Below are 27,691 nucleotides of genomic sequence, written 5' to 3'. Positions count from 1 at the left end.
AAGAATTTTGGTTGGAACTTCAGGGAATGAAATGCTCTCGAAATGTGACGGACACTCTTACCTGGACTGTCCAAGGATCCACGCCAGCTATGTACCGTCCGAGGTTCTGCAACCAAGCTTCCACGGAATGTAAAAAACGAACTGCACGTGGACCAATTACTAATGGGTCACGTCAAATCTGTAATAAACAATGTTTTTTTGTCACAACGAACTGCATCACAACGACTATAATGGAAATGGAAATGGACACGCTTATGTTTTAATCACGTTGTTATACAATGATGATACTAACCTGTGAAAAAAATTATTGTGCAGCAGATGAATATGAACTGTAATAACGACACGATGTGAATAGGTCGACGCACCTGAAACATACGGACATTTTTCTTTGAAGTATTTCAAAACAATACTATGTAACTAAGAACATTCAACAATCTGAGTTGTATTGTGATATAACAAATATTGTAAATTTAAAACTAAGTTACCTGTTATAGAATGTAGTCTTCATATGTAATCTTGGTTGAATATTTTCTTTGTGCAACGACTAAGATACGCGCGCACACGAACAATATGAACTGCATTACTGTGTGCAGTCTGGAACCGCAAGACCGCTACGGTCGCAGGTTCGAATCCTGCCTCGGGCATGGATGTTTGTGATGTCCTTAGGTTAGTTAGGTTTAACTAGTTCTAAGTTCTAGGGGACTAATGACCTCAGCAGTTGAGTCCCATAGTGCTCAGAGCCATTTGAACCATTTTTTTGCATTACTGTGCCGCGTGATCTAACTGTATGATATAACGGCACTGCCGGAGTCACACAGACGCTTCTGCGCATGCGCGCACTCTATCTGCCAACATAAGAACTTTTACGACGCACCCGCGTCATTCAAATTTTGTATATAATGTGTATAATGTGTGTAATGTAAGTCATGTGAATAGTTGTAGATAACTTAGATTTTCTTGTGCCTTTAGGTGAATTGCTCGCCTGCAGGTGTGTCCTTTCGCCTCGCAATTCAGGGGGCAATATAAAGGCACATTTGCATGCCGAGCGTGAGTTTCCACGGAAACGCGAAATATTAATTAAATAAATAATCAGTGACTAATAAATAAAGCCTATGGCACACAACTGCAGCGCTGTGTCGCTGATAAAGACAAAAGAATAATTACGTTACTCTTATGTTTGATTAAGAGAAGAGAGAGCTCAGGTAGAAGTGGTGCGAGAAGCACGTATTTTATTTTATTGTCTGGCACACCGCCATATTTTCATGTTATAGAAGAATACTGCGAGTTGCAACCACACTAGGCACTCGATTCTGTAATGAATTTATATTTAGAAAAGTAAGTAGGATTATGAACTGTAGGCTATTTCATTGAATATATCTGATTTAACTAACTGTGTAACTTTTTATGTTTAGTAGACAATCACCTCTGTACGACGTATTGGCATGGCTGGCAAATCATTGTAATATTGAGATTAGATCATGAGTCCGTACCTACCGCAGCAGTCTTTGGAAACGATTTAATTACGAAGTCCGATTATTTCAGTTTTCTTTCACGGTCAACTACGAGTTACATTGCCTTTTCCAAATAGCCATTGTCAAGCGTCTGATACCGAATAATTAAACGTCCACGTTCCAGATAAGCAAATACCAATTACAACCAATCATCATACATACAGAATAATTAATCATTAATATTTTATTCAATTTTATTTTTATTTATTTTATAGTGCTTTCCAAGCCGACTGCTGTCACTGAGTTTCTTCTGGCGGGAAACCAGAAAACCACACATACTCACAGGCGCTTTCAGAATGTCTACGGCGACCTGGTAGAGGGCAAAAACACGGTGAATCGTTGAGAGAGGCGTCTGTCATCATCGGAACAAGGCCGCGGAAACCTCCCGCGTATCGGCCAGCCCCACACAGCTGCGATGTTGGAACGTGTGGACACTTGCAATCGAGGTGATCGACGGATCACGATCAAACACCTCGCTGCTCAACTGGATGTCTCTGTAGGTAGTGCTGACACATTCTTCCACGAGTTGGGACACTTACGGGGTTCCTCGCCACCTAACAGAAGACCATGAAGAGTAACTGAGGACCATCTGTGCGAAGTTGATTGCACGTTACGAGGCTGATCGTGACAATTTTTTTCGGATATTATCACAGGTGATGAAACGTGGTTCATCACTTGGAACCGGAAACAAAATGGCAGTGCATGAATGGCGATACACCACCCCTCCTCTAAAGAAAAAATTCAGTGTCGCACACTCAGCCGGTCTCCTGTGACTCTGAAGGGGTTATACTGTTCGATGTCCTCTCTCATCGTGCAATTATCAACTCTGAACTGTACTGTGCCATCGTCAGGAAACTGAAGAAACAACTTCCAAAATGCAAACGGACTTCTCTTTCTCCATGACAACGAAAGGCCTCACAAAAGAATGAGCATCCAAGAGGAACTCACAAAACCTCATTGGGCTGTTCTTCCTCAGGCACACTACTGCTCGGATCTCCCAGCTTTCTGTCTGTTTGGCCCAATGAAGGAGTGCTCTGCAGGAAGCAGTATGCGGATGATGGGAAGGTTATTGATGCAGAAAGATGTTAGTTCTGACTTCGACCAGTAAGTGATACTACGTGGGAGTACAGACCCACCCACAGTGTGCATCACCACTAAAATACAATCGAATTTCTCTTTCTCCATGACAACGAAAGGGTTCATAAAAGATTGAGCGTCCAAGATGAACTCACAAAACTTCATTGGGCTGTTCTTCCTCAGCCACAGTACTGCCCAAATCTCCGACCTTCCTTAGAGTACGGTGGCATACCGCTGTCGCATTGGTCGGAGATTATGTTGAAAAACTAGGGTTTTCTAGGGAAAAGAATGGGGACTAATATGGTGTATTGGAATCCTGAATAAAATCAACCTGATTTCAGATTTATTGAATGGCCCCACTCTCAAGAGTCCAGCTAGCACCATGACTGCGTATGGAGTTAAAAAGAATGAGGTACGAAGTCGAGCCCTTGCTCATAGGCCACGCCTTTCTGTTGTCAGTGCTACTCGACGCTTGAGATGGTGTGCAAAGACCAACGTCATTGGACAGTGGCTGATTGGAAACGAGTGAGCTGGAATGATGAATCACGCTATACCCTGAATCAATCCGATGGAACGGCTTGGGTGTTGTAAATAACTAGAGAATGTTACCTGCCATCACGTATCGTGCCAACAGTGAAGTAAAGAGAAGGTGGTTTAGAGAATTGGAGTGTTATTCATGATTGGGGCTTGATCCCGTTATTGCGCTTAAGTAAACGCTAAATGCGGAAGGATGTGAACACATTTTGGAGCCTTGAGTACTGCTTACAGTTGGGAGACGATTATTGTTTGTCTCAGCATGACAATGTACCCTGTCATATAACAACTTCTGTAAGGCATTGGTCTATGGATGATAACATTCCTGAAATTAATTGGCGTGTATAGATTAAAAACAGTCTTGGTTGCAATTTTAGTTTTTTTTTTTCAACTACGCGTTTCACCTTATTTAGGCATCTTCAGGTTGATGTTAATTTGGTATTTCTTAGAACGATCCTTTATACAGTGTCGCCAAAGGGCATCGACGAATACATCAGGCCAACATCGCCTTCGTTAAACTCAGCAAAAACTTCCTAGATGGACGTGAGTGACTCAAAGACCTGCATAACGCGTTCCCGTTCACAGGAGCTCCTGTGGCACTGATGTTTGTTGAGCATCTCCGTAACGTTCTCGCGCCGATTAAACGATCCAGTTGCGAAACGCGCCGCTCTTCGCTGGATCTTTTTTATCTCTTCTATGAGACCTATCTGGTAAGGATCCCAGATAGATGAACAATACTGAAGAATAGGTCGAAAAGGTGCCTTGTAAGCCACTTCCTTCATCGACGAGTCAAAAAACTCAGCATCAACCTGAGCGCCGTTTTCTACAGCACTATGGATGTCATGGAGGATGTCAATAGCTAAGTACTTAAATTACAGTGCGACTAGTGTGTTGGTTATTAAAATAATCTCCCCTAAAGCACATTTTTTTGTGCTCTTTTCACTTCGCAATATTTTACTGAGGGGCACTCATTACTTTCTACTTCCTGCGAATTACTTTCAATAAAGAGGTGGTCTAGGGGCTGTACAAAAAAACTGGGTGAAGGATTCAACGACCAGCTTGAATAGATATCATGTGACTTCCTCCCAGACCAAACGAAACGAACAATACTAAACAAAATTACAAAAAATAAAATAAAAAAGATGTTAGAACGGTAGTTCGTCGAATTTTAGAAAAAAATATTAAAAAAGGGGGTAGTGTCTTTCATTAGTAATCAAAACGTCCTCTGTTTCGAGTTCAAAACCTATCACCACTTACATGTTGATTAATAATATGCGTTGTCGACCGAAGACTTCCAGCATAAGAAGTCACCCTCATTCTACCAACACCCTTGTCAAAGAGGACGGAGGAGCGGACAGAGGTTCGGGGCACTCTCTTGTCCTAGGGGTGCGAAACTGCCCCTAAAGGCGGAAGAATCAGCAATGATCAACACCACGAGGATGCGGAAGGCAATGGAAACCATTGAATTAAAGACACTTAACGTGTATCCACACGACATGTAGCCTGTAATGTGTATCATGGCGATCTCTCCTTTGGCAGAAGATACTGGAATAGCCCCTATTCGGATCGCCGGGAGGGGCTCCCAAAAGGGTGAAAAAGATTGAATAACCAGCGAAAGGATAACCGGGAGTCGGGGCGTGGAATGTCAGAAGCTTGAACGTTGTAGGGACGTTAGAAAATCTGAAAAAGGAAATACAAAGGCTCAATCTAGATATGGTAGCGCTCAATGAAGTGAAATAGAAAGAAGACAAGTATTTCTGGTCAGATGAGTATAGAGTAATATCAACAGCAACAGAAATGGTATAATAGGAATAGGATTCGTTATGAACAGGAATGTAGGTCAGAGAGTGTGTTACTGTGAACAGTTCAGTGATAGGGTTGTTCTCATGAGAATCGGCAGCAAACCAACACCGACAACTACAGTTCAGGTATACATGCCAACGTCACAAGCTGAAGATGAAGAGAAGTATATGAGAACGTTGAAAGGGTAATACAGTACGCAAAGGGAGGTGAAAATCTAATAGTCATGGGGGACTAGAATGCAGTTGTGAGGGAAGGAGTAGAAGAATCGGTTACAGGGGAACTGAGTTCTGTAATTAATTTCAGCTAGTAATAGCGAATGCTCTGTTCAAGAATCGCAAGAAGAGCAGGTATACTTGGAAAAAGCTAAAAGATACGGGAAGATTTCACTTAGATTTCGTCACGGTCAGGCAGAGATTCCGAAAACAGATACTGGATTGTACGGCGTCCCCAGGAGCAGATATAGGTTCAGATCACAATGTAGTAGTGATGAAGAGTAGGTCGAAGTTTACGAAATTAGTCAGGAAGAATCAATGAGCAAAGTAGTGGGACACGGAAGTACTAAGGAATGACGAGATACGGTTAAAGTTCTCTAATGCAATAAAGAATAGCTCAATAGGCGGTACAGTAGAAGAAGAATGGACATCTATAAAAAGGGCAATGATAGAAGTTGGAAAGAAAAACATAGGGACAAAGAAGGTAACCGCGAAGAAACCATGAGTAACAGAAGAAATACTTCAGTTGATCGACGAAAGAAGTACAAAAATAACTCGGGAAATTCATGAATACAGAAATACTAATCGATGAGGAATGAAAAATATGAACAGCAGGGAAGCTACGATGAAATGGCTGCATGAAAAATGTGAAGAAATCGAAAAAGAAATGGTTATCCGAAGGACTGACTCAGCATACAGGAAAGTCAAAACAACCTTCAGCGAAGTTAAAAGCAAGAATGACAACATTCGTAGTGCAATAGGAATCCCACTGTTAAATGCAGAGGACAGAGCGGATTGGTGGAAAGAATACACTGAAGGCCACTATCAGGGGAAAGATTTGTCTCTTGTGATGGAAGAACAAATAGCAGTCGATTTAGAAGAGACAGGGGATCCAGTATTAGAATCAGAATTTAAAAGAGCTTTGGAGGACTTAAGATCGAGGAAGGCGGAATGGATAGATAAAACTCCACCAGAATTCCTAAAAGTCATTTGTGGAAGTGGCGACAAAACGACTATTCACGTTGGCGTCTAAAATCGTTGAGTCTGGCGACATACCATCTGACTTGCGGAAAAAATCAGTTTGACTTTAAGAAAGGTAAAGACACCAGAGAGGCAGTGCTGACGTTGTGGTTGATAATGGAAGCAACACTAATGAAATAAAAAGACACTTTTACAGGATTTGTCGACCTGGAAAAAGCTTTCGGCAATGTCAAATGGTGCAAGATGTTCTAAATTCTGAGGAAAACACCGATCAGCTATAGGGAGAGACGGGTAATATATAATATGTGCAAGAGCCAAGAGGGAGTAATTGAAGTAGACGACCAGGAACGAAGTGCTCGGATTAAAAGGGTGTAAGACAGAGATGTAGTCTTTTCCCGCCCCTGTTCAATCTGCACACCGAAGAAACAATGATGGAAATAAAAGAAAGATTCACGAATGGGATTAAAATTCAAGGTGAAAAGATATCAATGATAAGGTTCGCTGATGACATTGTTATCCTGAGTGAAAGTGAAGAAGAATTACATGAGCTGCTGAATGGAATGAACAGTCTGATGAGTGTAGATTATGGATTGAGAATAAATCGAAGGAAGACGTAAGTAATAAGATGTAGCAGAAATGAGAAAAGCGAGAAACTTAACATCAAGATTGATGGTTGCGAGGTAGATGAGGTTAAGGAACCCTGCTACCTACGCAGCAAAATAACCTCTGACGGACGGAACAAGAAGGACATCAGAAGCAGACTAACACTGGTAAGAAGGGCATTCTTGGCCAAGAGAAGTCTACTTGTATCAAACATAGTCCTTAATTTGGGGAAGAAATTTCTGAGTATGTGCGTTTGGAGCACATTGTAGTGAAACAGGGACTGTGGGAAAACCGGGACAGGAGAGATTTGAAGCATTTGAGATGTCGTGCTACAGACGGCTGTTGAAAACTAGGTGGACTGATAAGGTAAGCAACGAGGAGGTTCTGCGCAGAATCGGAGAGAAAAGGAACATGTGCAGAACATTGATAAGGAGAAGGTTCACGATGATAGGAGATGCGTTAGTGCATCGGTGAATAACTTCCATGATACTAGAGGGAGCTGTACAGGTTAAAAACTGTAGAGGACGACAGAGATTGGAATACATACAGCAAATAATTGAGGAAGTAGGCTTCAAGTGCTACTCTGGGATGAAGAGGTTGGTACAGGAGAGGAAATCGTGGCGGGCCGCATGAGACCAATCAGAAGACTGATGACTCAAAAAAAAAAAATTAAATTAAATAAAAATAAAATAAAAATAAAATAACTCAGTTGATAGGAAAACTCTAGATAAAGTGATCAGAGAATTTGGCATCAAATCTAAATTGGCAAACCTTATTCGTGAAACTCTCACTGACACCAAATCAAAAGTAAAGTTTCACGGTGAAATATCGAAGGCATTCAAAATAAAAACAAGCGTAAAGCAAGGTGATGGCCTGTCTCCACCCCTCTTTAACTGCGTACCAGAAAAAAATAGTGAGAGAATGGAAACAAAAACTAAAAGAAGAAAAGTTATCACCAATCAGACTGGGAACTAAAAACAATGGTATTGTAATTCACTGTTTAGCATTTGCGGATGATTTTTCCATTCCTTCTGAGAACCTAACAAATGCTGAAATACAAATCAGTCTCTTAGAAGTAATAGCCAACAAAGCAGGTTTAAGAATATCTGTAGAAAAAACAAAATTTATGACAATTATAAAAAATGCTCCAGAATCCCTAGAAACAGATATTGGCCAGATAAAGAGGGTGAATAAATTTAAATATTTGAGAGAAGTTATCCAAGAAAATGGCTTAGAAAAATTCGCTATAGAAGAAAGAATACATAAAATGGAGAGAGCTTATGGAATAACTAGGAATGTCTACAACAAAAAGCTTCTGTCTAAAAATTTGAAGATACAGCACTACAACAGAGTAGTAAAATCAGAATGTCTTTAGGCAAGTGAATGTTTAGTACTGAACTACAAATTACACAAACTTGAAGTCCTAGAAAAAAAAATCATTCGAAAAATACTTGTAGCACCAAAAAATACAGAGGTATGAAAATTAAGAAGCAATGAAGAAGTTTATCGCAACATAGAAAACATAAATGAAACACTACGAAAGAGACGACTGCCATTTTTTGTACACTTATGCAGAATGAACAGCAACAGGTTAACCAAACATATCTTTAAATATGTGATCGGATTTTTAAATATCTTTGGGACAAGAAGTCAACAATAGCCTGGATTAAGTAAGTTAGGAAAGATTTGGAAAGAAACAACATAAGTGAAAAAGGTGCGACAGAAAGAGAGATTTTCAAGAGGAAAGTGTTAAAAATAGAATGATCTCAAGCCAAGAGGGAGAAGAAGACAGGGTCATAATGGTCCCAGGAGACAAAAAGGATACATAGTGAAAAGATGAAAGAATACTGGAGGAAAAAGAAAGAACAACAAAGAAGGAAGCATTGAAATTGGTGCATGGTCCTTAGATGACCCAAACGAAGGAAGAAAGAAGAAGAAGAAAAATAAAATAAAAAAATAAAAGTCCTCATTTCTTTCTACTTTCTTTGGTTTACTCTCACTAAATATTGTGAAGGGAGCATAGCATAAAAAAGAGATATAGTGGAGTTCGTTATGACATGTTTTATTTTAATGGGCAACACACTAGTCGCATTATAATTTAAGTACTTATTATTGCCTATTGACATACAGAACCATCAGAAGTGGTGTTAGTGATGAATTTAATAGCAAATTTGGTGACCGCTTGGTAGTCGAAGTGGAGAAATTCTGCTACCTTGGAAGCAAAATAACACATGACGGACAAAGAAGGGAGGTTGTAAGAAACAGACTAGCAAAGGAATAGAGGGCATTGCTCGCTAAAGGTAGTTCGCCGCTATCAAACATAGGCATGAATTTGAGAAAGAAATTTTTGAGAAAGTACATCTGGCGCATAGAATTGTGTGGAAGTAAACTATGAAAGAAGTGAATCGAAATGTCTGAGATGTGCTATTAAAGAAATTACAGAAAAGTAAGTGGACTACTAATTCTATGCGCCAGACGCACTTCCCCAGAAATTTATTTCTCAAATTAAGGTCCTCTACAGAAGCGACGAGGAAAGAAATATGTAGAAAATATTGCCTACAAGTAGAGATAAGATGACATGTATGAAAAACTGAGAGAATTACTACCAATGTAATAGAGGGCGCCATGGAGTGCAAAAATTGTAGGGGCAAACAGAGACTGGAATACATCCAACAAATGATTGACGACTCTGGGTGTAAGTCGTGGGGATCATTCGGAACTTCGTCTTTCATCACTAAATACACCATTGCTCTATCAAACATTAACGAAACTTGTGTTGCGAACATTTGTCATAAATTATATCTATGACCCTTGGTCGTAGATGTTTGGGACAATATCTGTGAAACAAAATTACTGAAAATGAACGTGGTTTGAGTCACTGATTATCGAACGCTTCCGACTGAAATTAGGACAAACTGGAGCACAGCATATAGGCGAAGCAGGCAAAGTGCTTCTGTGAGGCGACAGGAGCTTCTACAAGTGAAGTGGCACTTGAAGTGAGTGTCGAGGAAGGACACGTTCCAGAAGAGGAAGCCACGTGTGTCCCACATACGCTGGTGCACGCTTGTTCGCTCGAGAGTCGACGACAAACGCTGTCATGGCGCTGCTCACTTAGACGCCCTCAGAATTACGCTTTCGGCCATTCCAGAAAAACATTTATTTAGACACTGGGACATAGTCGATGTTCGTCGCTGCTCTCTGGGATGTCTATTTCTTATAGCTTCAAATTTATTAAAATCGACGTAAATAGTTACTGTATATGCTTTTAACTAAATAGTGCATCTATATTTTACTTGCCACAAGAATAAAACAACAGAAAAGGACCATAAGAAGAATAACTGATAAGAATAATGCGGTTCATCGAAGAAAATTTGTTAAGAGAGTGTGGAATCCTAAGTGCATCCCCTGAGCACATCCACCAAACCAGTATACAGATGAAGAAAAAACATTAATAGGGTCTAATTATAACATTAACATGTCTATTTAGGCTCATAGAACAAGAATTATATTTACCCTAAACAGAGTGAGAATCATCAAGTCTAAAATACCAGAGGAATAAAACTACGGTATAATAAATTGCCCGTGGAAATAAAAGAAAGAACTGAAGTCAAGGTGTTTAGCAAGGCAGTTGAAACATATCTTTCAAATAGTACATGCTATAGAACACAGGGAACGTAAGTAGCACAAAGCAGGAACAGATAAAAATTAAGAAATAAACATATTTATTTCTTTAAATATTCTTTCAGGGTATAACGCACGTTACTACAATAATGCATTTCCTAGATCTGTGAAGGAAAATAGTAACCATAATTCATCTTCTCGAGCTCAACATTATCTTCATTATGAAGGGACGCAGACTCAGTTTTCAGCCAGATGGAGGGGCAAGGACAACTTCATGGTCCCGATATTATCCTAAAAAGATGAGTTTATGGTGCGTGCGGTAGGAGCATAATGTGAATTAGCAGCATGACATTAGTTTCGGAAGTAACTGAACAATTATTTTTTTCCGTCTTAAACTTACTGAAACTAACTACACATTCACTTTTCGTAATTTTTCAGTTTTTATGAACCCACTTTTTCTTACGCTACATGTATGATTTTTCCACTTCGCCTCATATTTTAAACATAATGAGAAAAACAATAGTGTAGTTTTCACGTGTTTCACGCTCAGTACAGTGTTTATATTTATTCATTTGCTTTCTGTGTAGGTTGTGAGTATTGTAAGTTTGTGAATGCAGGTTGTGCATGGCGTTTGAGTGGTTGTAAATTAGAGAAGATACGTTAGATGTTCAGCTATGTATGTACGGGGGAATGGGGAAGAAAGAGTCGGGGGGGGGGGGGGGTGGGAGGAGAGGTGGTGGAAATACAGATTACAGAGAGCGCAACGGTGTGTGTGTGGGGGGGGGGGGGGGGGACATAGTAGTGAGTTGGTTATGTAAGCAGGCGTGCAGTCGTACGTCTTTTCTTAATAGTATATCAACTGATCTATCAATTTACAAAAATTGTGGTTTGCTATCTTGGTCGGACAGTTTGCGAGTGTTCCGGCCGGAGAGGCCGAGCGGTTCTAGGCGCTACAGTCTGGAGCCGCGCGACCGCTGCGGTCGCAGGTTCGAATCCTGCCTCGTGCATGGATGTGTGTGATGTCCTTAGCTTAGTTAGGTTTAAATAGTTCTAAGTTCAAGGGGACTGATGACCTCAGAAGTTAAGTCCCATAGTGCTCAGAGCCACTTGAACCATTTGTTTGCGAGTGTCGGTCCTTTTCTGTTACGGTTTTGTAAATGTGGTAGTTTTCTTGTAGGATAAGAAGTTTGTTTATCCCTATGATTTTCATGTCTGTGTCTCTGGCAGCAGTTGTGTGTTGGTGTTGGTGTAAATGTTCGGCAAAAGTTGCAGGGTTTGGTCTATATTTCCATGCTTTTGAATGCTTTTTGTGTCTGGTGTCAGATATTCTACTGGATTATCCTACTAACCTCCCATCACACATAATACATTTTAGTTGGTAGATTCTTGAGTCCTGGTGTAGATTAGTTTTTAGTTTTTTCTATTGCTTTTGGAAACTATTTTTGAACTTATTTGTTAGTTCTGTGAGCAATTTTTATGCCAAGATGTTTTTTGACTTCCTTCTATTCCAGTTCCTGTGTTTTGTATATTTGTTTGTGTTGCTGATTGCTGGGTTCTGTTTTCTGATTTTATTGCTCAGTTTTCTTTGTATTTAATTGTCGTGGCTATTTGTAATATAGTACCCATTCCTCACTCTCTCTTTTTCTTTTAAAGGGAACACGGCCAACCAAATTTGTGATAATATGTTTTGTATAGTGGGTAGTAACTGCCCTTTCTTCTCCATTATTAGGCTGCTGCACTGAAGACAGGGCACTCAGCACCGAAGATGAAGAGCGTTCTGGCAGGCCAACACAAATCACAGTTTCGGAATCTGTGGATGCTATTCATTCCATGATCTTAGATGGTCGAAGGCTAACCGTTAAAAAGATAACATAGAGCCTGGGCATATCCTGAGAACGTGTGGATCATATTGTTCATGAGGTTTTGGACACGAGAAACCTCTCAGACAAATACGTTTCAAAATGTCTCAGTGCAGACCAAAAACGTGAACGAGTGGTTGCTTCACAATCTATTTTTGTCCAATTCCACTGGGACCCTGTGGGATTTTTGAATCCTCTCGTCAGCATGGATGAAAAACGGATGTACACTTATGACCCAAAGACGAAAGAACAGTGCAAATGGCAAATGGTTCAAATGGCTCTGAGCACTATGGGACTTAACATCTATGGTCATCAGTCCCCTAGAACTTAGAACTACTTAAACCTAACCAACCTAAGGACAGCACACAACACCCAGCCATCACGAGGCAGAGAAAATCCCTGACCCCGCCGGGAATCGAACCCGGGAACCCGGGCGTGGGAAGCGAGAACGCTACCGCACGACCACGAGATGCGGGCACAGTGCAAATAATGGAGACACAGTGGGTCTCCAAGTCCCATAAGTTCAAAACACGAAGATTAGCAGATAATTTGGTCACAATACGCCAGTCACTACTCTTGAGGAACTGTGGTATCGTGTTCAAGCTGCATGGGCAGCTGTACCTGTACACACAACCCAAGCTCTGTTTGACTCAATGCCCAGGCGTACCAAGGTCTTTATTACGGCCAGAGGTGGTTGTTCTGGGTACTGATTTCTCAGGATCTATGCATCCAAACTGCGTGAAAATATAATCACTTGTCAGTTCCAGTATAATATATTTGTCCAATGAATACCCGTTTATCAACATTTTTTCTTGGTATACTAATTTTAATGGCCAGTAGTGTATTTCTTGGTACTGGGATTTTTTCCCTTTATTGTACATGTCACTTCACTGTCACAATTTATGTCATAGGTAAAGGCTCACACGGGTGCCACCTGGAGCGCTCCAAAACGGCCAGTCAGCTATCTCTTAGTTACAGGCATTTTAATATTTTTGCCTGGGTTCTTATGCATCTAATGCCGCCGGCCGAAGTGGCCGTACGGTTAAAGGCGCTGCAGTCTGGAACCGCAAGACCGCAACGGTCGCAGGTTCGAATCCTGCCTCGGGCATGGATGTTTGTGATGTCCTTAGGTTAGTTGGGTTTAACTAGTTCTAAGTTCTAGGGGACTAATAACCTCAGCAGTTGAGTCCCATAGTGCTCAGAGCCATTTGAACCATTTGAACCATCTAATGCCGACCGGAGGAGTTGTACAGAGAACGCTGTCCGGCTTTGCGGGCAACGGATTCAGTGTGAGTCGTGCGTTACATATTCTCAGGCATGCGGAGACCGTGAATCAGAGATTTTATTTGTGAGAGGTGACCCCTGACTGGCGAGTGGGAAAGGCTACACGTGTGGGGCGGTCTTCCGCTTCTGCATTGCGCGTGCACGCTTTGCATCGGCCATGAATTACGCATGAGGCAAGAGAGCTCTCATAAGTACGCGGCCATACGCTTGACATAGGTATTAAGGTCACGGCTTCTGACATGCTCATACTGTGGCCTTACAAAGCAACGCCGCCAGGAAAAACCAACAACATCCGTCTTTCCCTCTCTCTACAGGTCAGCCGCTTGGTTTCCGTGCCATACTTTGTTCGCTATAAAAAAAAAAGCCTGATGTAAACATTGCGCCATGTACTCTTACGCGTTTGTTGGAATCTCACGATATTTCGTTTCACAAGGAGCGGAAGGCAAGCTGTCTCTCGTACAGTCAAGTACGACAGTAAGAATAGGTTTTACGCTGTGCTTGGATGCACATGGACTGAACGATAATATGGGACAATAACTTTACCGGCGCATTTACCTTGGACAACATTAGCTAGCCAGCTACTCCAACTAATCTGCAGTGATGTGAGCAGTTTCGGCTACGACATAAAAAGAGACGAACACAGAAACAATACAACTTCGAATGTTATTTAATCCTTAAAGAGAATGAAATAATATTCGGCAAAACTCTAATAATACGGTACGGTTAGTAGACTAGATGGAAAACTTAATATGCTCTAGTCCTTTGCTAAAACAGAATTGTAATCAAAAGCAAGAGTATATGAAGATGGCATCTGTATAGTTAAGGCTCTCCGACCATTTGACCATCTTCTGTGCGGATACACAAACAGTGCCCGAACTCTTACGGGAATCGGCAAACAGCCGCTAGTAATGAGTATAATGGGCAAGGACACTATGAATATAGTGCGGGACAATAAGTTGGGAATGTGGGTCTCACGGGAGGCGTGCCAGAGATAAGTCCCTGCAGTCGCAGTATCCTCTGTGCCCTAGGTGGCTCTGATGAATAGAGCGTCTGCCATGTAAGTGGGAGATACCAGGTTCAAGTCTCGGTGGGGGTACACATTTTTAACTGTCCCAGTTAAGTCATATCAACGCCTGTGTGCAGCTAGGGGTATTCATTTCAGGGTAAAAACAAGAGTCATGAAAATTCGTAACTTAAATAGACGGTCTTTCTCTGCGCGGGATTTGTGTGACAGAAAAGCCTACTGCAGGGATTTCACCGTATAGTTACGCCATGTGATCAAAACTATCCGTGTACCTGGCTGAAAATGACTTAGTTCGTGGCGCTCTCCATCGGTAATGCTGGAATCAATTTGGTGTTGGCCCAACCTTAGCCTTGATGACAGCCTCCACTCTCGCAGGCATACGTTCAATGAGGTGCTGGGAGGTTTCTTGGGCAACCCATTCTTCACGGAGTGCTGCACTGAGGAGAGGTATCGATGTCGGTCGAGGAGCCGTGGGGCGAAGTCGGCGTTCCAAAACATTCCAAAGGTGTTATACAGGATTCAGGTCAGGACTCTGTGCAGGCCAGTCCATTACAGGAATGTTATTGTCGTGTAACCACTCCGCCACAGGCCGTGCATTATGAACAGGTGCTCGATCGTGTTGAAAGATGCAATCGCTATCCCCGAATTGCTCTTCAGCAATGGGAAGTGCTTAAAACATCAATGTAGGCCTGTGTGCTGTAATAGTGCCACGCAAAACAACAAAGGGTGCAAGCCCCCTTCATAAAAAACAAACGAGCACACCATAATACCACCGCCTCCGAATTTTACTGTTGGCACTGCACACGCTGGTCGATGACGTTCACCGGGCATTCGCCACACCCACACCCTGCCATCGGACCGCCACGTTGTGATTCGTCACTCCACACAACGCTTTTACGCTGTTCTATTGTCCAATGTTTACGGTACTTACACCAAGCGAGGCAGCCGCTCGACCATGAAATCCAAGTTTTCTCACCTCCCGCCTAACTATCATAGTACTTGCAGTGGATCCTGACGCAGTTTGGAATCCCTGTGTGATAGTCTGGATAGATGTCTGCCTATTACACATTACGACTCTCTTCCACTTTCAGCCGTCTCTGTCAGGCAACAGACGAGGTTGGCCTGTACTCTTTTGTGCTATACGTGTCCCTTCACGTTTCCATGTCACTATCATACGGAAACAGTGGAGCTAGGGATATTTAGCAGTGTGGAAATCTCGCGTAGAGACGTATGACACAAGTGACACCCAATCACCTGACCACGTTCGAAGTCCGTGAGTTCCGCGGAGCGCTCCATTCTGCTCTCTCACGATGTGTAATGACTACTGAGGTCTCTGTAGGTGGCAGCATAATGCATCTAATATGAAAAACGTATGTTTTGAGGGGTGTCCGGATAGTTTTGATCACATAGTGTAACTATGGAAGGCACTGAAGATATTACTTACAGTCTTCTGGTAATCTTTCAGGTACTTCCATATCCGAATCCGAGAAAATCATTTCAGTAGAAGAACTGTCACCTGCCGAGGCATTCAACAACAGAATCCACAAAGCTATTCAAGCGCCCCATTTTCTTCTCTTCTTTCACGACGCGCCGTTCTGTATCTCGTCAGCGTTCGACAGTGATGTGTGAGAAATCTTCGTGAATTAGTTTCAGTGCATCTAGCAGCTTAAAGGTCTTGTTACTTACCGCGACAAATCCGTTAACTTGGCTCCAGGTCAGTTCTGCTGACAAGGGAACCTCCCCATCGCACCCCCCTCAGATTTAGCTATAAGTTGGAACAGTGGATAGGCCTTGAAAAACTGAACACAGATAAATCGAGAAAACAGGAAGAAGTTGTGTGGAACTGTGAAAAAAATTAGCAAAATATACGAACTGAGTAGTCCACGTGCAACATATACAACTTCAAGGGGCTGTGCCGTCAGGAGCGCCGTGGTCCTGTGGTTAGCGTGAGCAGCTGCGGAATGAGAGGTCCATGGTTCAAGTCTTCCCCGGAGTGAAAAATTCATTTTCGCAAAGTTATGATTTGTCCGTTCGTTCATTGACGTCTCTGTTCACTGTAATAAGTTTAGTGTCTGTGTTTTGCGACCGCACCGCAAAACCGTGCGATTAGTAGACGAAAGGACGTGCCTCTCCAATGGGAACTGAAAACATTTCATCGCAAGGTCATAGGTCAATCGATTCCTCCACAGGAAAACACGTCTGATATATTCTGTACGATACTGTTGACGGCATGTGCGTCACATGACAGTAATATGTTGTCGACCGACCTAACTTGTACACTTGGCGAATGGGTAAAAAGATTCTTCTACCTTGCCCGATTTAGGTTTTCTTGTGGATGTGATTATCACTCCCAAAAAAGTGATCGCATCGGACGGACAGACGGACAGATAATAATTGTCTGAAAACAAAAAATTAAAATTTTCGGTCAGGGGAAGACTTGAACCAAGGACCTCTCACTCCATAGCTGCTCACGCTAACGACAGGACCACCGCACTCCTGAGTGCATATCACCCTTGAAGTTGTATATCTTGCACGTGGACTACTCAGTTCGTATATTTTGCTAATTTTTTTCATAGTTCCACACAACTTCTTCCTGTTTTCTTGATTTATCTGTGTTCAGTTTTTCAAGGCCTATCCACTGTTCCAACTTATAGCTAAATCTGAGGGGGGTGCGATGGGGAGGTTCCCTTGTGAGTTGGAATTACAGTGGTCTGACGGCAAATGTAAAAATGCAGCATTTTTGTAGGAAGCTCAGTACTGTGAAAATTATTGTTGTCCGTGCTTATACGACGCTAATTCATTCTGGATCGTGTGAGACCTGTGCTATAAAACCAATGGACATGGTCCAAATAAAGAGTGTTTGATTTCTCATTTTTATGCTAAAAATTTAATTTGTTACGTTTTCTTATTTTAAACAACCTTTATCAACAATCTTTCATAAAATATCGACAATTAAGAATAGGTATTTTCAACGAAAACTGGAATTTTGGGTGCATTACGTAATTAGAAAAAGAAGACGTGCAATTTTAATTAAAATAATTATTAGATATGTGTTAATTACCATATGTTTGACGAATTTTACATCTAAAAGCTATGGGTGTTCCAGTTTGAACGAAAAAAGGCCAGCTCGAAATTTTAACCCTTGATCCATGGATCCTTACTGGATTACCACTCACCAACATTGCCGATTCAGCTACGCATCCATCCTCAAAAACCTCTGAAATTTAACAAATAGAGTTCCTCGAAAAAGCTGATTTTTTTCTGTAAACTTGTGAAAAACATAACGACAACTTGTTTCTCGCCACTTTTTAACATGGCCCTAGCCACGTGCGTGTTTCACAACGGAGCAGGAAGCAGCGTCGGATATTCCCACGCAATGCATTAAGAGAGTGACAGTCAGAACACTACAGTGTAGAAGTCTCTGCAGCTGTACATGATTTTTTAAATAAAAACTACATAACTAAAATATGATTAAGAAAAACGTTGAATGCTGGTAGTACATTTCAATATCTTAAAGCTTCATTTACCATAATATGGTTATAAGAAATCTGATACGTAAGTGGGGCCTACATCCAAGAGCGTAACAACACCAGTGAACGTGTGCTTTGACTGCTGACCGGTCATCGTATCTGGTTTGCCGGCCGCTGTGACCGAGCTGTTCTAGGCGCTGCTGCTACGGTCGCAGGTTCGAATCCTTTCTCGGGCACGGATGTGTGTGTTATCGTTAGGTTAGTTAGGTTTAAGTAGTTCTAAGTCTAGGGGAATGATGACCTCAGATGTTAAGTCCCATAGTGCTTAGAACCATTTGAACCATTTTTATATCTGGTTTATTCTTTTTATGAACAAAGTATTACAAGTTACATGCGTCTGATCCGGAGCTATCCACCACCTGTAACGATAATGGAAAAATAAATATACTTCTGCAAAACGTTTTACATTAGCAACCGACTACCCTGGAACCTGGTACTACTTGCACAGTTGCAGGTTGTTTAACCACCAGTTTCCGGTGGAAACAAAAATTCGGTTTCCAATAGTTCGCATTATTGTTGATCTAATTTAAAAATTTGAAATGCTGTCATAATCTGCTCACTGACAGGTATAATCTTACGTTAAAAGTGTAACGCAACAAGACAAGTATTACAGCTAGATACCGTGTGTTTGTTTTGAGGCCGCACAACTGACGGGCGCAAATATTTGGACTTTATTCAGCTTGTAGCTGAGGATGAGAGTACTTAGCAGCTTTCAATAAACTTTACACACACTTTCAAATCCTTAAGAAAGCATTTCTGCTGACAGCCTCAACAAAATGGTGAAAGGTAAATAGTTTATCGCTTACTATATTTTCGCCGTTCGTGAAGTAAAATTCAGCCTCAGACTGCCGTTTTAATTGATTACTTCTTTAGTACCCACTCTATCCGCTACAGCCGGCCGCGGTGGTCTAGCGGTTCTAGGCGCGCAGTCCGGAACCGCGCGACTGCTACGGTCGCAGGTTCGAATCCTACCTCGGGCATGGATGTGTGTGATGTCCTTAGGTTAGTTAGGTTTAAGTAGTTCTAAGTTCTAGGGGACTGATGACCACAGATGTTAAGTCCCATAGTGCTCAGAACCATTTGAACCATTTATCCGCTACACAGTTTTGTAGACGGTATTCGCATATACCACTGAATGTATCTACAAAATTATATAATTGTTCGGCACATGCTTCAGGTGATAAGACGTTATAAATATAGATATGTATCAAAAACTCTTGTATAAAGTGGAGCGCCGATTACTCAGACCGTATTCGTCCAGCGATTCGTAACTACTTAGCGGCTTCGAACAAACCTTAAGTATAATTTCGAAACTTTTCTAAACTTTTTCCTATTTACACGCTTAAAGTCAAATATTTGACACCTCAACTCATTTGTAAAGCAATCAGACATTTGATTCTTTAAAAGATCATGGGTTTACTGGTATTTTACCACTGTGTTCTACAACTGCACGCGCTACTGGACATATCTTCACCTTAGCAACACCGTAGAAGTGGCCATATACTCTCGCAAACAATATACTGCTCTCTTTTGAATTTCAAGCAAAAGTATTTGCGGTTGGGAACATATTCTGAGTTAGCTAAAACGTTTGCTTGCGTGAATCATTAGCATTATATTCTCACAGAAAGGCTACAATACCACAGAATGATAGGCATGGCATTCTTTCCTCGCATCTGCTTGACAGAGCAGTCCGCATTAGTTCCATGTGGAGAGCTTAGCATTAGGCACTAGAAATTTGGAGTCATCACACATGGTGTACGATAGGGCTCTATTTTGGGTGCATTGTTGTTCCCAATTTACACAAACTATCTTCCACTTACATTCTCGAAAGATGCAAATTTTGTGTGTTTTGCAGATGACGCAAGTACAGGAATAAAAGAAAATAGAAGCAGTCCTCTCACCGACAAGGCGGCTAATAGAGTATTCGAAAAATTCAACAACTGACTCAAGGCGCATGGCTTTTCATGGAATTTTGGCAAGACTCAATATATACACTTTAGTGCTTATACAGAATTCCAGGAGCTATAAACGCAAGAGGTAGATAATTGTCAACTCGAAACCCAGTTCTTGCATCTTTATAATGTAATTGTATAGTTCTATCTCAAGATCTGGCGTTAGAGCAAATAGTCTTCCTAATTTAGGAGGATCTCGACTGTCTTTCACATTTCTATTGAGGTAGTCTTTCAGTGTGCTCCATGGAACATCCATTTGCTTTGAAGCTTGGTATATAGAAACATTATTAACTTTTGCTAATTCAGCAGCTGCTGGAAGTTGCTGAACAGTATACCTGCGGTATTTTGAATGCTCCCTTGGCATGTTGTATGTGACCTGCAATAAAAGTGGGTAGGTAATTTCGTGATAATGTAAATGTAGGTAGGTAATTTCGTGATATGTCAAAACATAAATTTAGAATTACAGACGTGTATAACGCACTATTAGCATTAACTTTGCTTTAGTACACTAAGCTTATATTTCGCTTACAAGACATACAATTGCACAAAATAAGAGAGTATGCAAAGAAATCATTCTGATGAGTGGAATTTTCTAAGAAATTCACTGTTCCCCTAAGCATTATCACGCATAACTTATGCCACACGAGTAATTGCAATGGCTTTTTACGTTCTCTGTAACACTGACTACAATACCTCGCTTACCTTCAATAGTTTCCACGTAGTATGAGAAATACACAGACGATGCGATAACCACCACGGTGTTTCGCGAAACGGCACGAAGAATGAGAAAAAGTATTGTATTGGCGACTTCAACCATGGTGGAACAGTAATAGGCATATGGTGCCATCTGGCGGGAAGCATGGAACTACCACAACACGGGCCAACCTTCTCCTTACATAGGGATGTCCGCTGCAAACAAGCAAAAAATTATCACGGAATTACTTATACCATGAAAATATCTCCCTTCACCCTGTTTAATGAAAGACCCGCCAGCGTAGCCGTGAGCGGTAATGCACTGCTTCCTGGAGTCAGGTAGGCGCGCCGGCCCCAGATCGAATCCGCCTGGCGGAGTAACGACGAGGGCCGGTGTGCCGGCCAGCCTGGATGTGGTTTTTAGGCGGTTTTCCACATCCCACTAGATGAATGCCAGGCTGGTCCCCACGTTCCGCCTCAATTACACGACTCACAGACATCTGAAAATGTTTGCACTATTCCATGGCTTATACTAGATGCAGACAGCTGGGATACACTGATTCCATTCCATGAGGTTCAGTGTGGTGGCAGGAAGGGCATCCGGACGCCATCTGCAACTAACGCTGCCAAATAAATAGTAACTCGGCCGACCTCACTTTGCAGCAGGACGAAGGTCGCGAGAAAGAAACCCTATATAACGAAAGATTAAGCTGCAGGTTTCTGATTCAGAAATCGTATTTGAATGTCGGTTTATGAGAAGATCGTGCGACGCTTCTTCGTAGGGGGAGAAACGTGTACCAGCAATCGACAGCGTTCAACAGTAGTTGGATGATGAACGCGTTGAGGCTTCTGTTCATGGTCGCACTGCTCGCATTGAATGGGAATGCTATGAACGCGGACCTAACCGAATCACGCGCGCCCTGCCGGCGCTCAGCCCGGCCGCCCATGCGCGGTGGTCGGCCTTAGCTTCACGTCGCGGCCGCCGGAGGTTTATGGCGTTATCTGCGGCTGAAGACGTCGCGCCATTCAATAGTTCTCTCCTGCAGCTCCCTCTATGGCCAAAAGATATAACGGGAGCACAGACGTGACGCCGGGGCTACTCGCTCTTGCTCGCTAGCTGTGTTAATATCGAAGTGTTCTTGTATAGATCTTATATGACAACCTTGCGCTTAGAACTTAATTACGATTTGGATTGGACTGTGGATTTGTGAATTGCATTGTGAACTTAATTACGTAGCTACTTGCTATGAGAGGAATAGACGGTGCCTGCTTCAGTGTGGAGAATAAACATAAGTAACCTTCCTGATCGCTGGCGCCTTACTTTGAGACTAATCTTTTATCGTCCACCAGATCTTGCGTCACCCCCGGTCAAGTCCTGCTACCAATTCCAACTTATGTTTGCCAATCCAGGCAGACATAAAAGGGAAGCCACGACTGTCGTCTGGAAACAGTCGGTTCAAGAGGGCTATACTCAACGCTATACAACGTCCTGACGGCGCTATAGTCGGCGACAGCGTTGGTGGCTTCTGGGCCGAGCATGCGCAGTAGACACCTGCGCAGCTGACCAATCAGCTCTCGGTCGTTTTCCGCGTAACGTACTGTGTGAACTATCGTCACATTTGAGCCTTCTGTCGTGTTTCAGGTGCGCGAAACTAGGACTGACTGATTTCTGTAGTTTACTGTGAGTTTTCATATATTTGCTGAAACACGTTGAAGGCGGCAAGTGTTTCACAAGCAGGCAAGGGACCTTAGTTTTAAAGTGTACTTATTCTTCAAACATGGGGCAGATTCGGGCGAGCCGGTCTGCAGGGTTGTTAAAGTGCAGGAACGCAATTCAGCAGCTGGTGGCAGTGTTGATGTACGAACAGGCAGGCAAACTGTGCGGGAGACAAAGATGTCTCAGCATGCAACTGGAAATGTGAAAGTCCGGTTTCCAGGAAAGGAAGACAGCTTGCCAAAGCGGGTAACAGGAATCGACGATTTTGATCAATTTGTTTTACGTTGTTAGGACTTCGAATTTCACGAAAGAGGCGAGCTCCCCACTGCGGCAAAATTGCTCACTGCTATACGTGGAGCCACTGGGTTTGGAGGAAGTGCGGTTAGCAAGCGTTCGTGGTTCGTGCCGTCTCCTTTCCGTAAAAAAAAGTGGCTAGAATGTTCCATGGAAACTGAAAGACGCAGCGTCTCATCGGCTGCTTTGGAATGTGGCTGGAAAGCTTCTCTCCTTGTCCGAAAAAAAAGTGTCCCTCTTGCAGAAGCTATATCGAAATCGTGAAATTTCGTTGGGCCGGTGGTCGCAATCTAGGCAAGACTTGCCTAGAGATTGAACGGCTTTGGTGGATGACTTGGAGGTTTTCCAAAACAGAAAAGAAACTAGAATTTTAATGAGGACGCACTCTTCCTTCTGCCTCCAACAACGTCGGTCTTTCTGCATCCTCGCGGGCCGCGCGGTCGAGGACGGGCCCCGAATGCTGTTAACTGCACCATACGGCCGGCGCACATCCAGTCGCGAACACTGGAAGTTATTTGGTGAGATTCGGGCACAAATGGTTTTCCATGGTACAATTTGTTAGCTTTGCGGAGCTCGTCATTTCGGTAAACTGATGACCGCAGTTAGTTGCTTGATTTGCGGGATGTATCTTGCATATTTAAACTGTGTTTGTTCTTCCGAGTTCGCTTTTCATTAGCACTTTCTGACATGCTTTTCACTTGACCATTGGCCATATTAATTATGTGATCCCAAAATTGATACCACGATCGGAGTTAAACATAAATGTTTCTTCAATTTCGCATGCATTGTCACATCGTTGAAGATTTTTCCCACTTGAATGTACATTGAAAGAAATAAATAGCACCTTCTATAAGAGTGCATTGCTACTTGGAAGCCTCCCTTAACCAAAATGTGGTGTCGTGTGGTGGTTGACGCGAGTATTGCCGGACGAAGTTGCTGTGCGGTTCTAGGCGCTGCAGTCTGGTACCGCGAGACCGCTACGGTCACAGGTTCGAATCCTGCCTCGGGCATGGATGTGTGTGATGTCCTTAGGTTAGTTAGGTTTAACTAGTTCTAAGTTCTAGGGGACTAAAGACCTCAGAAGTTGAGTCCCATAATGCTCGGATCCATTTGAACCATTTGACGCGAGTATTTCATGCACGACTCAAACTTTTAAAGGTGGGCCCATCCCCGTTAAATAAAAATTTAGTAAGACATTACCCGTTGCGTGACTTGTTTCATTACCTTTCAAAAGTATATTCCGATGAGTGCACAGGGAGGTTCGTTTACCGGTTACGGCAGCTTTTAATTTTGCATCCCAGAGTTATGCACTACTACAACCACAACCACCTCACCTCACATCACGCCCACCCCAGTGTCATCGATTGCTGTTGAATCACGTGGCAGCTTCATGTACAAGTTTCGCATCCTGTAGACCCCATACCACTTAAAAATTTAATCCTACGCATGCACTGTGACGGACCAATACAGTTCGCTCACATTTGTTTCATAATTTTGCTTTTACGTTTCCTTGTGCTGGTTCACCCATACAAAACCAGCTTCTGATTTGTGGATTTCTGTTTTTCATGAACACTGTGTGATTCAGCCTGCGAAGCAATACGGAAAGTGATGCTCTTGTCTTGGCAAGGATGGTTCAAACTGGTTCAAATGGCTCTGAGCACTAAGGGACTTAACATCGGAGGTCATCAGTCCCCTGGACTTAGAACTACTTAAACCTAACTAACCTAAGGAAATCACACACATCCATGCCCGAGGCAAGATTTGAACCTGCGACCGTAGCAGCAGCGCGGTTCTGGACTGAAGCGCCTGGAACCGCTCGGCCACAACGGCCGGCGCAAAGATGGTTACTTCTAGTGTGATCACAGAGTGTTATCACGAAACTCTAAATGCCACTGATCAGGAAGGAATAGGCAGTCTCGGTTGCAAAATGATTTTTTATTTATTTGGTTTGTGAAGCGTTTGACTCTCACAGGAGCATCATCAGACATCTGGGGGGAAAACAAGTTTCATCAGTACAAATTTATGAGCGAGGAATCAGCTATAAAGCCACATTGTCAGATAAATTGGGAAACCACGACTTATGAAAAGAGCGTCACCAAAGACAAACTGACCAGTTGATAACATCCAATGACCACTGGCAAGTATACAGGGAGTCCTGCAATCACCAAGAATGGCACGTAATCCAATATAATTTACGGGTAAAAAAACTACTGGCAACAGTACATAACGTCCCACAATCACCGAAAATGGCACGCCGCCCAATAAAACATACAGGACACATCCACCTAGGGGAGTAAAGAAGAACACATTTTAGGCGAAGAGCGGTAAGCGGAACAAATGTAAGGAACTACGTAAATAAGATTGGAGATAAAGCAACAAATATTGAGGGCTAACAGTCCTTGGGTCACAGAGTATTAAAATAAGGAATAAAATCACACAAGAGTCACACGTTATCTATGCTACGTGTACTCGCTCTTAACACAACGCAGGGCATGTTTACAAGCGAGGTCAGGTGTATAAAGCGTTCCTATGGCTCACGTTTACGGCTCCTACTACAGAGCTATGAATCAAAGTGACCAACACCGTAGTAGATGGCGCCGCCAGATGGGAAGACAAAGAATGTGAGTAACGATACACTTAGATCTATTAAATAAGATAAAACAAGGAAGCACAACTAAACCATACCAATTGTAACACCCCACCTGTTACTTATCTGGTTTTGGCGTATGTTCACATCAGCTAATTGACTAACAGATCAACAGAGAGTGCAAAACTGCCGCAATATCGGATAACGCAAAGAAAGTAATAAGGCCCTGTGACTCCTGATTGAACTGCGGTGGCAGTGTTGACATTAATTGATTCAGAATTGATCACTTTTAATTAAAAAGGGGTGCACATTGATGTTATATTCAGCTATTGAACACCAGATGCAAATGTTGAACATAAAATTAATTAAGAAAATGACTTGGGATTTCAACTACTTGATTGAAAACAGATGCAGTCGATTAGCACAAATTTATTTTAACTCACGACCTTCAGTCATCACATTACATGACTCTCTTACCAGGCAGTGGTAATAAATTGCGTTTACGTGGAGTAAAGCGTGATAACTCAAAAGTAATTCCTATCAACTTACCCAGGCATAATGCGAAGTGCGAGAAGAATGCTACAATAGACCGCCCATGAAACCCTTGTGGAAACTTTGCCGACGTGATCCAACAAATTAATCAGTGGCCAGAGTGGGCACAATATCACCGAATACAGCGTGGCGGAGCGTCGTCGTTGTGCGGACGTCGGCCGACCTCATGGTGCTGCAAGGCTGCGCTCATCTATACACTCCTAGCTATCTTGCTCAGTACATAGCTGAACGAAAACTTCCTGTCTCCAAGCTCAATCCTTCCATTTGCTAAGTCCTAAACTGCAGAGATGCACTCTTTCTCAGGATAGCTGAGTAAAGAACGCCACGTCCGCACTCTAGGCAAGCTGGGAACAGAATACCTCTGTGGGGACTTCTCCCAGTCCGCTCTTCGCCTCGGTTTCCCCTCCAGCAAAATCACTTACACCAATTGGAGCGCAAGTTGCGTTAATTATGCGTCGCTTCCCAGCACCAACCAATACCTGCTTTGGGAAGTGGACAAATTCCCACAAAATTTCCCTTCCTCTCAACTTCTGCTATTTAGTTCCTCCCAGGCCACCCATCAAAACAACATCTGCACAAAACACCAATTTTTCCCGAATTCCGACTCCCAGGAGAGTACTTCAAATTCCTTGGTCCTACGTTCCCATCGGAGGCTGGCGCATTTCATTCTGATTTAGTTCTGACTTTGTGGACCGTGAATTCAGCATGAAGTTGCTATAGTCACGAACATGCATATTATGGCTTCTGTTGACCGCTCCACCGTAGCTTTGCACGGCTTTCTCGCAAGTTTCACTGAAAACGGGACGACGGACATTTATCAACAGGTGTACAAGTTCTCTGTCTGCTTCCCAGTACACCAGCATGGGGTCAACCACCCACTCACTGTCACTCATCTTACAGCAGCTGGAGGCCGCGCCCCGTTACCGCTTTCTCAGAGCTTGAGCCACCGTAAGCTGCCTATTGTTGCTTCCCTTCGCCACTCCCCAGCCAGCCATCTTCAACTCTGAATACTTCCCTGGGATAAACTAGCCTCCAGTAAATCGACGCGTTTCCACAAAGTTTTTCATGTCGTGTGAATTAGTTTAAAACCATCACCCGACATTAATTATTCCAATACGTCCATACTATACCCTCTACAAGATGCATTGTGCCTTGTCAGCCATTTTTGTTCAGCCCTACTGTTCGCTCAACGTGAGTTAGGTGATCTTTAATGACTTCATGTAAGGGGCATAGTTCTTGCCATCTTACACAATGTACAAACGAAAGTCCTGTGTGCACAGACATTTATTTAAAAAGTAACATCATAGCCACAAGTAACTCTGGTTATGAAAGGTATGGGCTCTTTTCGAAATTTCAGATTTTTCGAGAACGTTCATCTTCTAGCCTTTTTTTACGTCTCGCAAAATATCGAGATCATTTAGGGATTGTGAGCGATTGCGAAAAGTGTCCAAATTTTGCTCGAAGGGAGAATATTTTGTAAGTTGCCTTGTTTTGTTAAAAGATTCTCATTATAAAGGTACTCCCCATTTTATATACTCCCGACCTCAAGAAGGGGAAAGACTTAGGTTTCTCATTGCGAGGAAGCAGGAACTGTGTTCCCACATTTCTAGACAACACAATTTGTACCTTAGTATTACTAAACAGGTTGGCCAAGTCATAACAAAAGGAACCCAAAAAGCGAATAGCTAAACGCACATCAGTGTCAACCGTCTGTAATTGTGAACCCATGGGATTAAGCTCCGCTCGATCCTGGTATTCGTTATATAAACGATGGACCAAAGATACACTAAAACCATTTTTGTGTGCTATATACGAAGGATTGTTATTGCCGACTGAAAAACTTAACTCGTAATTCCT

The sequence above is a fragment of the Schistocerca nitens genome, chromosome 1, assembly GCF_023898315.1.
Source record: "Schistocerca nitens isolate TAMUIC-IGC-003100 chromosome 1, iqSchNite1.1, whole genome shotgun sequence".
Classification (NCBI taxonomy): domain Eukaryota; kingdom Metazoa; phylum Arthropoda; class Insecta; order Orthoptera; family Acrididae; genus Schistocerca; species Schistocerca nitens.
The sequence above is the reverse complement of the archived record's forward strand: the minus strand, read 5'-3'. Positions refer to the sequence as shown.